The 13,171-nt window shown below is 29.8% G+C and overlaps 1 long non-coding RNA gene across 1 annotated transcript; it reads left to right on the top strand.

Moving 5' to 3' along the window:
- The first annotated feature begins 12,026 nt into the window (after positions 1-12,026).
- LOC118490201 lies at positions 12,027-13,160 on the top strand. Its single transcript, XR_004888596.1, has 3 exons — positions 12,027-12,117; positions 12,906-12,943; positions 13,050-13,160. It is a non-coding gene; the product is annotated as an uncharacterized LOC118490201 (long non-coding RNA).
- Positions 13,161-13,171: the final 11 nt, after the last annotated feature.

Here is a 13,171-nt window from a genome sequence, read left to right as displayed (position 1 = left end):
ATTTGAAACAAATAGTCATCAAGAATTTTTTTTATTTTTTAATTTAACTTTAAATTTTATCATAAAAATAATGTTGGTGGAACTCTTATGTAATTGGAATGTAAAGATTAGGTAAAATGGTAATTTGATTGTAATTCTAGTTTTCATTTGATAATTTCAATGTATCACAAAATAACAACATCAATAATAAAAATGTGAGCACTGACTATTTTTAGGGAAACCGCTGATGGTCAATATCAGTGAATGTCAACAATGTAAAAGTGAACAGTGGCTATTTTTTCGAATCAGTGGATACCAACCAGTTTTCGAAACCCTGATGTTCGGTCAGTCAGTGGTCAACATTGAGATTGAAGAAACAGAGGTTGTATTTCAGCAGTGGAATACTTGAACAATCAAATGTGATAAATAGTGTTACATATAATCAACAGTCCTAAACACTGTTACATATAAACACTGATGCCATAAAAATGCTTACATATAAAACACTGAGGTGATGACATCTAACAACCTAACAGTCTTTAAAACATTGATGCGGAAAACACTGTTACATATAAACACTGTTAACATAAACAAATAAACAATAGAATAACTAAAGTTGATGTTGAACCACTGTTGTAGTTTGACACTGTTCTTGGACGTCATAAATTTCAGATTTAATTTTCAAAGATAAGTAGTGTATATATTTATACACTGCTTTATTAAACTAATTAAATATTAGAAATGATATGCAAATTAGGAAAAAAAAAGAGAGAGAACGAAAATTTTAAATTACCATTTTGCATATTTTGAATTTCAAAATTAATGATATTATCAGTAACTACTGACTTGATTTGAAAGCAAATGCCACAATGACTTTTTTAAAATTTATTTTAACTTTAATCAAGATATAATAACCGTCAATTTGAAATTCAAAATTTGCTTAATCAAATGTCCAAAGCTCAAGAAATCAGCATTAATTACTAATTTGATTTGAAACAAATAGTCATCAAGAATTTTTTTATTTTATTTTTTAACTTAACTTTAAATTTTATCATGAAAATAATGTTGGTGGAACTCTTATGTAATTGGATGTCAACAATGTAAAAGTGAGCAGTGGATATTTTTCCGATCAGTGGATACCAACCAGTTTTGGAAACACTGATGTTTGGTCAATCAGTGGTCAACAGGGAGATTGAAGAAACAGAGGTTGTATTTCAGCAGTGGAATATTTTGAACAATCAAATGCTTGAACCAATTTCAAGAATACTATACCCAAATAATCAAGATGAGGTGCTTAATATTCATCCAAGTGTATAGGAATTTTTTTAGTATAAAAATGAAACAACTGTTCAATTAATAGTACAAATCAAAACACTGAAGTGATAGGATAAATTATGTTACATATAAGCACTATTAAAATAAACAAAGATAGAATAAACACTGTTAACATAAACAAAGATAGAACAACTAATGTTGATGGGGAACCATTGTTGTTGGAGAGTGTTTCACATTTAGTTGATCAGTGCTTGTCTGGACTTTGGTCTTGATCAGTGGTTTTTCATAATTGAACAGTGGATGATGTTTATCAAACTTTATGTACAACCATCATTATATCCAACACTTGTTAGGCAGATCAGTGATTTACCATATTAACTTGTTATAACCACTGTCATTGTAGGAAACTTAGCTGGGTTGTGCCTATTGTAGGAAACTTCAGTTTACCTACAAAAACTGATGAATTTAGAATAAATAACGCAAACTATTGTTAAGTCAAACAGCTGATGGAAAACTTTTTAAGCACTGCTAGTAATTAAAACACCGATAATGATTAACAAAACTACGTTTAATTGCTCAAATTGAGATGACGGGAGATCTGCAAAGGATTACAAATAAATCAATGCACCAATAAACAGTAAATCAAAACGTTAGAAATACCAAAAATAAATCACACCAATTTAAGTTACCTTGGTGATGTCCTAAACTTTTGTACTGGTATCACCTATAAACACACCTGGTATCACCTTTCACATTTCCATCTCCTCAACAACCGTCCGGAAGAGGTTGCTTCTAATCAACAAAGCAACAAAAAAGCTTTAGAAAGACAAAGTACAAAACATATCAAAATAAATCTACTCGTAATCACATGATACAACAAAGCAAACATACCAGAGTCACCAATTAAGAGGAGCTTGTACAAAAGCGTTCATCGAGTACGATAAGAAACCCTAGGAGATCTGTTTCTTCTTCTGAGGATAGAAAAGGTGTAATCATGTTCAGTATGAGAAAATAGATAAAACGAAATAAAATTTCTAAATAAAAAAATAGATCTTACATGATTATTCTCTTCTTCAACCACTCGACGGTACATGATTTAGGGTTTCAAACGCAGATGCATCCAATAGAAGTAACCTCTGTCGAACATTGTTGAGGAGATGAATATGAGAAGAAGAAGAAGAAGAAGAAAGATAAACATAAGAGAGGATAAACATCGATCGGAATAGAGCAGAGCAGAGAGAGAAATAAAGCATTAGCCCTAAATGAGTAAATGAGGGATGATATAAATAGAGGAGGGCAGTGGTACTGTTAGGCGGGAAAAGAGAACTGAGGATGCCCTAATCAAGTGACACGTGGCCCAAATAACTTTCATTTATTATATATAATAGATTTGACTTTTTTTTATTTTAATCGGTTAATGCTTTAACTGGTTATATTTTTAACTGGTTCAGTTAATTTTTTAACAGTTTGGTTAATTAGCCCGTTATTCAGTTAATAACTGATTTTTTTGCTTTTTTTATTTTTCAATTTTTTTAGTTAACCGTCTACCGGTTAAAATAACTGGTTCCTATAGGCTACTAAACGCCGGTTAAGATTAACCACTAATCGATTAATTTTATCTAGTTACTAATTGGTTCCGGTTAGTTAATCTGGTTTTTTTTTCCCACCTCTAGATTCGGGTAAACATTCCATGTCACACAGATTACATGGATCAATGGACCATATGACAAACAAGATTATACGGACTGTATGGACTTTTTAGTAAGCACATTAGTTAGTTTTTGTTGGTCAAAATATCGGGTTTGTTAGAAACCACACCGTTTAGTTTTTGTCAGTCAAAATATCATACGGATGGTATGATTTTACCCTCACATGACCTATATAACAATTTTTTCGTATCATACGACTATAATGCGACCCGTTATGATCACTTTTTGCTCTATCATGCGGCTCGATGGCGCGCGAGTAATGGCTAGATAATGCGTCACTGGTGTTTGTATAGCGACAACCTATATTTTTTACTTTTTAAGGAAAACACGAAAGCAATCTATACTATATAATAAAAGAAACCAACTTTGGGACACTTGTCATTATTCTAGACCATCCTTAATTGTAGATAATTATTATTTAATTTTCTTAATTGTAGATAATTATCATTTAATTTAAATTATTAATTATCAATTAAATTAATATAAATCTCATCAACCCTAAATTATTGACATAAACTTAACTTCAAATCGTAAAATCTTATCTAAACTAAAAACACTGTTTCACTTAACACTAGATAAACATGCATATTATTTATTGTTAATGTTATTATTGTTAACTATGAGAAATTATATTAAACAACTTATTAATCAAACCAAAAACTTAAAATAGTATTAACCTAATTTAAAAAATAATAAAAAAAATCCATTTTGATTTCGAAAGATTTTTTTAACAATAGATACACCCGTGTAATACACAAAGTTTTAAATATATAACATTTTTTTATTATTTGCTATATAAAATTAGATTTATTCAACCCGTACAATACACGAAGTTTTTTTTTTTAAATGTAACTATTTTTTATTTAGTATATAATTACATTTCTTCAACCCGTGAATACACAAGGTTTTTTTTTTAAATATAACTTTTTTATTGTTTGGTATATAAATTTACATTTATTCAACCCGCACAACAAACGAGGTTCTTAAAGATATAAATTTAAAGATTTTTTAACAATAGATAAACCCATGTAATACACAGGGTTTTCAAAGATATAACATTTTTTATTATTTGCTATATAAAATTAGATTTATTCAACCCGTACAATAGGCAGAGTTTTTTAAAATATAACTTTTTATTATTTAGTATATGAAATTATATTTCTTCCACCTGTGAATACATAGGGTTTTTTTAAAATATAACTTTTTTATTATGTGGTATATAAAATTATATTTACTCAACCCACATAATAAACGAGGTTCTTAAAGATATAATTTTTTATTATTTAATATATAAAATTATATTTACTCGACACGTGTAACAAATGAGGTTTTTAAAAATATAATGTTTTTTATTTAGTATATAAAATTATATGTATTCAACCCGTGTAATACACGGGGTTCTAACCTAGTTTTAAATAAAACATCATAAAAACATATAAATGTTTGTATAGCGACAACCTATATTTTTTACTTTTTAAGGAAAACACGAAAGCAATCTATACTATATAATAAAAGAAACCAACTTTGGGACACTTGTCATTATTCTAGATCATCCTTAATTGTAGATAATTATTATTTAATTTTCTTAATTGTAGATAATTATTATTTAATTTAAATTATTAAATATCAATTAAATTAATATAAATCTCATCAACCCTAAATTATTGGCATAAACTTAACTTCAAATCGTAAAATCTTATCTAAACTAAAAAACACTGTTTCACTTAACACTAGATAAACATGCATATTATTTATTGTTAATGTTATTATTGTTAACTATGAGAAATTATATTAAACAACTTATTAATCAAACCAAAAACTTAAAATAGTATTAACCTAATTTAAAAAATAATAAAAAAATCCATTTTGATTTCGAAAGATTTTTTTAACAATAGATACACCCGTGTAATACACAAAGTTTTAAAGATATAACATTTTTTTATTATTTGCTATATAAAATTAGATTTATTCAACCCGTACAAAACACGAAGTTTTTTTTAAATGTAACTATTTTTTATTTAGTATATAATTACATTTCTTCAACCCGTGAATACACAAGGTTTTTTTTTTAAATATAACTTTTTTATTGTTTGGTACATAAATTTACATTTATTCAACCCGCACAACAAACGAGGTTTTTAAAGATTTTTTAACAATAGATAAACCCATGTAATACACAGGGTTTTCAAAGATATAACATTTTTTTATTATTTGCTATATAAAATTAGATTTAGTCAACCCGTACAATAGACAGAGTTTTTTAAAATATAACTTTTTATTATTTAGTATATGAAATTATATTTCTTCCACCCGTGAATACATAGGGTTTTTTTTAAATATAACTTTTTTATTGTGTGGTATATAAAATTATATTTACTCAACCCACATAATAAACGAGGTTGTTAAAGATATAATTTTTTTATTATTTAATATATAAAATTATATTTACTCGACACGTGTAACAAATGAGGTTTTTAAAAATATAATGTTTTTTATTTAGTATATAAAATTATATGTATTCAACCCGTGTAATACACGGGGTTCTAACCTAGTTTTAAATAAAACATGATAAAAACATATAAATGTTTGCATTTATTTTTTTTAGTTATGATAACTAAAATAGGTATATAAACCTATATGTTTCTCTCTACACATTCACATGTCCCTATATTGTTTTAATCATGATTCATCACGCTATGTTACATTGGGTCACCTGTTAATTTAGGTATATCAAGTAGGGTCAACGTAATTGGGCTCAAGTGTTCAGGCCTCAACACAACACAAAACAAAACAAAACAAAACAAAACAAAATTCTAAGATCCAAAAAATTCTTTTTAACAATGTTTGGTATACGAATACTGCTATGATAGAAATAATACTTATTAAAAGTTACATCAATGATCACTAGTTATAAAACGTTATTCACCACTTGTGGCTTAGTGGTTGAGAGGCTTGAGTTCTTCAATGGAGACTCAAGTTCAATCCTTATTTGTGTCACTTTGGTGGATACGACAATGATTGATAGAGCATAGCCTACTTGCAGAGGTGTCAGACTCTATCTTGAGCCCACCCAGTTTTCGTCCCACCGTATGTTACGTCAGAAAGTTCTATTCTTGTGGTGGTACAACGACTGTCAAGTGGTAGCCGGCGGTATGGTTTCCCGGGGGAACGCCCAAATTAAACTCTGAAGCCGGCGTAGTCCCGGTTAAGACAACATAGTCTGGCCGGAGTGGGACAACATATCTTTGACACCGTCTTTTCCTCCTTATTCAGCTTGCAAAACTTGTAGAAACTCAACATGTCTTTAAAAGAAAAGGCGAAAAGAGGAGGAAGACGAGACCAGGAGCAAAAGAAATGCCAAACTCTCATCGAGATCTCACAAGCAGTGAACATGTGATCCACTGTTTCTTCGACCTCCCCGCAAAGCACACACATAACATCCAGATAATTAATATTTCTTTTAATGAGCGCGTACCTAGTAGGAATCCTGCACATCGCGGTCCTCCAAATGAAGATATTGCATTTCAAAGGTAACCATTTGCACCATTTGATAACTTCAATGTTCCTGTCCATCCCTTCTTCAGTCAACACTTTTTTTAACCGATGCCGAAGAATAATTTCCCGATTTGTCCCTAAGCCAACGCCAAGAGTCAGCCCCAACAGAGAGAGAAACCGAAGCCAAAAACGAGCCACATTTAGCCCACTCACTTAGCTCCGCATCCGAAGTCGGAGGCCTGCTCCATGACCAGTACCAAACCGTCGCACCATCCTGAACCGAGCAACGATCCGCCACCCTGCAATCCTTTTTTTTTTTCAAGCGCAAAGAGCGGGGCCATTTGAACATTAAAGGACCCTCTCCCAGCCAAGAATCAACCCAAAATCTGATATTATGACCATTTCCCAGCTTCCCTTTTATAAGGTTAAGAACTGACTTTCCTTTAACTGTCAGCTTTTTCTCCGTTTTCACTATATTTTTCCATACCCCTGAAATGACATTGTTACACGGAAGGTCCGTCAATCTCCTATCTGATCCATGGCAAGCGTCGATGACCAGCTTCCAATGATTGTGCGGTTCCGTTTTGTACCTCCAAACCCACTTAGTGAGAAGCGAGTTCTTGATTGTTTTTCAGTCTACATAATCCCAAACCTCCCGCTTTTTTCGGAAGCGCAACCCGTTCCCAGGTAACCCAGTGAATCCTTTAAACCTCCTCACAACCGGCCCATAAAAACTTCTTCATCATAGACTTCAAGGCTTCCAAAACTTTAACCAGGACTTTGAACAATGACAAGAAATAAACAGGTATACTTTCCAATACCACTTTCAGAAGAGTAACCCGACCCCCGATAGAAAGGGTTTTAGCCTTCCAAGAACGCAATCGTCTTTGGAACATCTCCACAATAGGGTATCAATTATTGATCTGATTCATGTTAGCCCTTACCGTGATACCCAGACATGTGAACGGAAAGGAACCTTTCTTACACCCTAAAGTGCCATCCATATATTATGTATATTCATGTATTATAAATATTAACACATACGTAGATTTACTATAATTCTCTAAACTACACATGTGTAAAAAAATGTTGTGTGTGCTTCAAATTATAGTTGTTGTACATTTAAAAGGATCTAAAGAAATGAGCATGTATCTATATTTGTCCTAAAAACTCAAACTCTTAACTGAGTCGGTATTCCTAACATTAGTTAATAATATTAGTTAGCAAATACAACTTGCAAATACCCAAAGTTTGTGAATGTTTAGATTCACAAACATCACAAGGACTACAATGGCATAACAAAGTGTTGTCATTACGATAGATAAAAATTAGGTCATAGTATACGCCTATCCTCTAAAGAATGTAAGTGTACAACTGTTTTCTAGCTTCTTGTTAGATTTCGTTTTTTTCTTAACAAAATTTTGCCAGTTAAAGAATATCCAACTAAAAGCAAAGGTTTTCTTTTTTCTTTTTTACATCTTAGTAAACATAATCATCACTTGAAATAAAATTTTAGTTGGTCTTCAACAATGTTTTCAACTTTTTGAGATAATTGTAGCGTGTAATGGTTTCATTGATTTTAACTGCACCCCAACCACTTTTCACTCGCTACTTTTTTTATTTTAATATATATATATTTTTTTGTCACAAAACCAATATTAAATAAAAATAACTTAATCAAATACATTTAAAATAAAAATACATTGATAAATACTAACTAATTAAATACTTAATAATAATAAGTTGAATACTTTATTTAGTTTAGAAACTTTAGGGTTTATAAAAAAAAACATTTCAAATCACAAGGTTACGTTTATAAAGCATCAATTAACCCAAGGGTTATTATGAAAAAAATGTTTTTTTCTTTCCCAAGTTAAACCCTTCTTCTTCACCTCCATAACGTCGTCATGACACCCCTTGGCCAGTATCTCACGCTAGGCTAATGATTATATTATCAGTACGTTAACTCATTACACTTAGTCTAAGTCTATGTCAAGTTAAAATACATAAAAAAGGAGATAGATTAAGACTAGAAAATATTAGTACGGTACCGGTCCCCTGACCCATATTACAAAATTACTAATTTTGATTCATATATAAGTGATGAAACAATAACTAAATTTACTATTGTTTTGATATAGTGACTTATACCATTAATTATGAAAGTTATTCAAAGTTTATTGCTCTTTAGTTCTTTAAAATATTTTAAACTGAATGTTCTCTTTATGAAATATATATAAAATTAGAAGGGTGTCTGTGTGATGCGGCGGAAAACACAAACACTACAAAGATGTGCATGGTTTAATTGGTTTGGTTCCTCAACCGAACCTGAAACCAAAGTAATCAATTAGTTTATATCATTAACCAATTTGTTTTCAGTTACTCAGTTTGGTTTATTATGCTTGATTAACGGTTTTTGTTTCGTTTTGCTTAATTTCGGTTAATAGTCAAAATCAAAACTTGTGCAAAAACTTTTGTTTAGAAATAAATAAAATTGAGGTATAAATACATGAAATGGATGTATAAATAAATGAAATGGAAGTATAAACATATGAAATTGAGGTATAAATTATGAAATACATAAACTTGATGTATAAAAGCTAGAAATATATAGAACTATGAATTGTTCGGTTTGGTTCAGTTCTTTTGGTTAAATGTTTTTTGGTTAATTTAGATTTCGGTTAATCGGTTTTCAATTAATTCAGTTTTTGGTTCAACTTCCTTGATTTTCGCTTTAGTTTTGGTTAACCGATTCAGTTATTGCTCACCCTAGACACTGTTAATCACATAATATATCATTTTTTAAATTAAAACAACTATAGAAATACTTTAATAAAATTAAAGAGAATAAAATGCTCATTTTTATGTTGTAATTTAAAAAAATAATAACGTACGTAAAAGATATAGTTGTTTAACGAACGTGTAAATAGTTAGTTTTTTAAGGGGATAAAGTGTAATTGCTAATTTATTATCCATAATTTGTTTAAAGATGGGAGAATTAAAGAATAATTAAGACAAGAACATTAAAGTGTAATTAAAGTTTTAAAGACGAATAATCTACACACATTTTAGAGTTGTGTGTTATGTATTAGGTTAGAGGGTATGGTGATGATCCTCCAAGGGAGGATGATCCGCTACGTAAGCGTCACGTCATAGTCCTACCAAGGATGGTTCATCCCACAAAACTAGAGGGCATGGAGGATGGTCCTAGTCATAGTCCTCCCCACCACTTTTATGTTTTTTTATTTTTTTAATCTTCTACTTTTTTTTAACATTTAACAAATAAACTAACAAAATATTTTCATTAATATTAAAAACACATTACATAAACTAAAAAAAAACATAAACTTATATTGAAACCAGAACGTGTTGAGCTGTAAAGTGTAGACACTACACACCTTCTGACCTTCATATATATCAAATCACCGCCTCTATGTTCTTCTTCTTCATAACCAGTGAAGAAGATAAAATATCATTCATCAACAACTTACATTCTACCATACGCAACTTCAATTTCAAGTTTCCATTGATTCAGATCCACCACACATTGTTCAATCGCACTTTCAACTTTCAATCCTGCAACTGTGTGGGGTCATTTCGAAAAAGGTAAACTCGCTTTTGCATCTTCAAGTTTCAACTGGAATCTATGCTTGCATTTAGTTCTATAACTAAGTTAATCAGCTCTCATTGCGGAAGTGTTTCTACTGGAATCTATGCTTGCATCTTCAAGTTTCAGATCTGTAAATTAGAATCACAAACAAAGGGGGCCCACCAGCTTGGATCGTCTTGAACGTCCGCAGCTCGACGTCGAAGACGGTGACGGAGGGGGGCGGCGTGGAGGGCGGTTCGCCGCCGGTGAAGGACGGACCAGGATGGTCCTCCATACCGTGCAGCCTTAAACTAACAATTTTTTTTTTTAATTTTTGGGTATCTTAAAATGTCACTGTAACTGATGCTTTTGTTTAATGGTAAAGGGAAAAACCCTCTAGATGTTTAAATAAAAAAAGGTTATAGATTCAATACCTAAAGAGTGTAACATTTAACCATTCAAAAAAAATCTTAAAATATCCCCTCATACGTTATAATACAGTATAGATTATCATATGACTAATGACTTTCTTTTTCTTCACGATTACCTTTTATTTAAGCTAATCTTGAAAAAAATCATTTAAATTACAACCAAGATTCATGTATTTTCATTTAGGTTAGTTTAAAAAAAAACATCAACGTTTACAAAATTTATAACTACAATTGAATGGTTTATGCAATTGACTGGTTTTTGTAGTTTAAATAACATATATATTTGGATCGATGTTAGGGTGAGATTCAGCTAAAAAGTCCATATTTCATAAAAAGTATAAAAAAGTAATAAGATAATATAATTTCAGGCATAAAACCCACAAATAAAAAGTGAAGACTATTAAAACACCATATTCAAATTATAATAGTTCATAAAAACTTCAAACACACAATCGTAGAATTATGAATATAAAACACAACATGCTAACTAACAAAAAACACAACAATGTTTGTTATTCGATAATCAGAGCCTTATTATCCAAATATATGATGTTTTAGTAATCTTCATTTTGTTATTTGTGAGTTTTGTGTGTGTTTTATGGTTGAAATTTTGATATTATATAACTTTTTACACTTTTTAAGAAATTTAGACTTTGTAACCAACTTCTAATCTTGATGTTAAGTCCCATAATTGGCATCAACCAAAAAAGCATTTCAAACTCATAAACTCAATCACAACATACATATTTATAGGTTGATAACATACCTAGTTTAACAACCAATTTTATTATTTTTATGTTCTTTATTTATTAATACTCTAAAAATTCGAATATAAAACAAAAAACACAAATGTGTATAAAGTATAAAATTAGATTTAACTTTAAAATTATATAATATATATAACTCAACTCATTTAATGTATAATATAAAACTAAATTATAATAAATGGATTAAACGAGTTAACACGTAACTTTCGTATTTAGACCCATTTTGTGACAACAATTTACACCATTAGGCAATTTAGGTTGAATTTAGTTTTTGCATCAAACTTGAATAATTCATGTAAAAACGCTCTTTCTAAATGTTCATAAATATTGAAGTAAATACAAAATAACAATACCAACACTTAAAAACTTTATTTTGTAAGTTTCAAATATGTTTACATGTATTGATTATAAAAAATGTAATCTGTGGTTGAAGAAAAATAAGAGAAAGAGAAAGAAAATGTCAAAACGCACGTGGTGTTGTCGGTGATCTAACTAAAAAGACAAGGGATATTATCCATTTTCTATCTATTATACTAAATGAATTCTCTTTAGCCACAAGGTTTAATCTTAGCCAATCATTTTGATGATGTGGCATTGCTCAAAAGGCTGATAATTCAGCCAAAGGCGGGCTATTCTTTTCCTTTCATATGCGCTCTTTATATAAAACGTATTCATTCTATTCAATGCCATTCATTACCCAAAACCTACCACCGCCTTCTCTCTTCAATTCTCTGTAATCATATCGTTCCATTGATCAATCGATTTTCACAATCAAGTTCATGTAAAGATTTGTTTTCTGCATCTTCTTCATCATCGTCTGTCTTTTCATCCATCTATTCCGGGTTTTTTTTCATTAATCCATATCGACATTTGTAAGTCTTGGTTGTTAAAATTTTGGTGTAATCGGACTTTAATTATAGATCTGTTGTTTATGTTTAATGACTGTATGTTTTAGGTATAGATTTTGTTTGTGATTGTTAATCATAGCCCTAAATCGATTGTAATTTCTCTGTTCTAGAAACCCTAATCCTATTGTCAGCATCGATCTGTTGTTTTAGGTATAGATTTTGTTTGTGATTGTTAATCATAGCCCTAAATCGATTGTAATTTCTCTGTTCTAGAAACCCTAATCCTATTGTTAGCATCGTTCTGTTTTTTATATTTATTTGTTGCAAGTTTTTTTGTATATGTTTTGATTGTTTCTCATAGATTTAAACCGATTATAAAGTATAATTATTTTTCTATTCTAAAAACCCTAAATCTGATTTTCATCCAATATCTGTTGTTTATGTTTAGTTAATGTCTTCTTTTGTTATACAATTTTATTGTTACTCATAATCCTAAACTGATTTAAATTTTTATGTTTTACAAACCCTAAATCCGATTGTCAATGTAGATATGTTCTTTATATTTATTTATTGTAGTTTTTTATTATAGATTTTCATTGTTACTCATATCCCTTTACCGATTGTTAGGTATAAAAATGAAATATGTCATTTACTCAGTAAAAACCCTAAATCCTATTATCATTATATAACTGCTGTTTATGTTTATTTTGTGTATTTCTTTGTTATAGATTTTCATTCTTACTCATAGACCTAAACCGATACATCACTTTTAATTTTCTTCCTTATGTTAATTTTTTCCTACTGGAATGCAGGTTTACAATATGCCTGGGTCATCTTCATCTTCATTAAGGTATATATATAACTGTATTGTTTGTTTATTGTTCTTTCATTCTGTATCATTTGTTTCGAACAATATCATATAAAAATGTTTACTAACATTCTAATTTTAAAATCAGTATCAGAGAACCCTGTTTCTGTAGGCATATGAAAAAAGCAGATGAGATAATTCTGGTAATTAATATTTCATATTTTCTGTTGTTATTATTATATTAAATTTGTTACACTTTTTTTATATTTT

Source organism: Helianthus annuus, chromosome 3, assembly GCF_002127325.2.
Source record: "Helianthus annuus cultivar XRQ/B chromosome 3, HanXRQr2.0-SUNRISE, whole genome shotgun sequence".
NCBI classification, from domain to species: Eukaryota; Viridiplantae; Streptophyta; class Magnoliopsida; order Asterales; family Asteraceae; genus Helianthus; species Helianthus annuus.
This window is presented reverse-complemented; position numbering and strand designations above follow the sequence as displayed.